Source organism: Pseudomyrmex gracilis, unplaced genomic scaffold (assembly GCF_002006095.1).
Source record: "Pseudomyrmex gracilis isolate BER0280 unplaced genomic scaffold, ASM200609v1 scaffold_307, whole genome shotgun sequence".
In the NCBI taxonomy this organism is placed as follows: domain Eukaryota; kingdom Metazoa; phylum Arthropoda; class Insecta; order Hymenoptera; family Formicidae; genus Pseudomyrmex; species Pseudomyrmex gracilis.
In genome coordinates, this window is record NW_018020891.1 from 904 (window position 1) to 4076 (window position 3173).

Consider the following 3173-nt stretch of genomic DNA (forward strand, 5'->3'; position numbering starts at 1 on the left):
TTTAGTAGTATACCACTTCAACAATGTAGATTTCTCTCCTACAAATTGGATATCCATATTACCTTCCCAGGCAGTAAGAATAGCTGGGTTATAATCGTTAATATTTATTTCTTCTTTCGATTGAGGTAAATGATACAGTCTACTTTTTGTTTTCAACTTTCGTCTATTTGCAATAGAAACAGCAACATCACCAATTATTAAAGTATTTGTAACAGGACGTGAAAAATTAAATCTGCATACTTTAGAAAAATTTACTTTAGTTTTCTTAGTACGCAAACAATAATCATTATGTTTATGTTGTTGATGCATGTTGACACGTCGATATAACTCAGGTGATATAGTTTTGTTCGGCATCTTGCAAGTAACATATTTCAAAATAAAAGACGCAATCTCTTCTTTAGAAGATATACCAATTATCAGAGCATCTTTTATCCAAATTAAAAGATGGAAATGTTGAACGCCTCTACTTTGACATTTATGACGCCAAAAGTAGTGACTAACTTCTCCAATGGGATAATCGGGTGAGCAAATAAAATCAAGCATAGCTTTAAACTAGTTATCTATAAATCTTGAAGTTGACACTGGATCAAAAGCAATGAGCTCATTCGCAGACTTTTTAGCAGCAAACGGCTTATTTACTTCACGAAGATATTCTATCAAGTCTGCCCATAACCATTCACAAGGACTGAGAGTAAGAAACCAAGTAGCAGGCCCGTAGTGATGTATCATACAATGTAAATTACTTCTAGGTATTCTCATATATTGTTCCGTATTTCGTAACTTAGAGAATATGGTACTTAAATCAGATTTTAGCTGTTGCTGAGGTAGTTGTTCCAAATAAGTTCCAGCTGTATATTTTTCACGAGAATTAGTAATATTCATTTTGTGAAAAATTCCACTATTTAATTGCCGTATGTTATTGTCATGCAATAAATAAAACAAATATTATATATTTAATCGAAATTGTGAATGTTGAGACATAAGTCTCAATTTAATATACTCAAAATCAGTTATTCGCACTTTTCTTTCCTCATGTTGTCCGTTAACACCATATGCATATAAATCAGGAAAACATTTTACATCCAAATCTTTATTTCGATTATCTAATGGAATATCGTGAATTTTAAGCATTTGATAAAGCCTAGTTGCAGATTCATTTATTCTTTCTTCATACATAGGATATATTGTAAATTGATCATAATATTCATCTGATTGCGACATTTGAGTTAATAATGCTTCATGTTCTTGTGTATGTGTGTTACATTTCCTATTTTCATCAATTGTTTTCTCCAAAAATGTTTCTTCAAGATCACAATTCTCTTCTTCTTGAAATTCAACATTTTTTAGTTCGCAATCTAATAAACTTTTACAAGATTTTGGTAATATAATATCTAAATATATAGGGTTGTTTTGTTTTAACCATAATAATGCATCCCATATTTTTTTACATATACTAAATTTTCCCATACTATATTTGCTTTAGTTGGAATATCACGAACTAATATATATAGTTCATGATTCATATTAATAGGTTCAGTTGGTAAACAAATTTTATTTAACGTTTCTTTTAAAGGCAATGGCAAATGAAATGTTCTACCTTTTACTTTTGGTGCCAGATGTTTATGTGGTAAACTCTTATTCATTATAGTATTCGTTCTCTGCACAGTTTGAAATGCCTTTGCTCGTTGTATAAGAATTCGTTCATATTCATTTAGTGTTGTTATTTTTTCTGGTACTGATAACACTTCGAGCTTATTAGATCTACATGTTGAAGACATTTTGTTTTTTTAAAAATATCTACTACAAAATGTGCGAACTATATATTGCTCATTAAGTTGTAATCCTATAGTATTAGCAAAGTTACTCCAAACTGTATTATCATTTTTTTTAAAGAACTTTTATTATTACAATATCTCTTTTAAAGCAGTATTTTGTACAAGAAATACATACATACTTTGAAATATCTAGTGATCGTTTTATAAATGCCTTAAAAGCCAAATGATACTCAGATCGAATTTTATCTTCGTTCAGACTAATTTCTGTATTGGTCTTTATAAAAGTCTTTTCTTCTTCTTGTGCATTAAGCGAAATAGCTCGAAGAGTATCTATATCTGTATCATTTAATGCTTTATCTAATTTAGTCAGTTTTTTATTAATAGTAAATAAATTATATATTTATTTCACTATATACTCAGCTTCCATTCTACTTTCAGTTATCGATGATATATCAAGAAGTTGAGATATGTTTTGAATATATTTTTCTTTCGTGTACTTTATTTTTACATTGTTATTTATTAGAATAATACGATTGTACTTTTTTTAAATTTTTATAACTAAATTGTTTTTATATTTGGAAGTTACCGAATTATTTCTAATGTTATGTTTATCTGCTGTCTTACAGTTTTCTGTATCATTTTTTAATTTCTGTTTGTCTTTACACTCTTTATAATAAATCCTACTGTTTACTAGGAAATTATTTCTATGTAATTTATAATAGAGTTTATTGAAACAATGTTTTTCGTTTTTGTGTGCTTTATAATAAACTTTATTTTTTACTAAATGATTGTCCTTATGATTCTCATAATATTTCTTATTAACAATTCGTTTTTTTTCACGTTTTGTTTTTTTATTGTTTTTTATTTGAACGGAACTCAATTTTCGTGTTACGTTATATCTATTTGTATCTAATTCTCTGATAATATTGTTATCATTATCAGTAAGTCTTGCAACTTGAGGGAAATGCTCTATTTTATTTAATTCAAACATTTGTGTCAGATGTTGACGCATCAAGCTGTGATTATATATAACAGTATCTGGCGGAGTGTTGAAATAAAGTGACACTGCAAATGCAATTGCAAAGACTCCACAATCATTGCCATTAGGTTGAGTTTGAACTGTTGGAAAACATACCGATTGCGTACGATTAAAATCGTAAAATGGATACAACTTTTCCAGAAACGTTTTATGGTGTATATGCAGTTGTTTCAAATTCAATGAATCATAAATGTAAATTGTTTCTGTATTGTAATAACTGCAAACTCAATGTCCACCTGCATTTGTTGTCATATCGCTGCAACTATGCAGTATTTGAACCCAGCAAACAATTTCTGTTTTTGACAATTTCGGCGCAGACCTTGGTAACAGAAATTGTTTACAGAAATGCTACAATACGG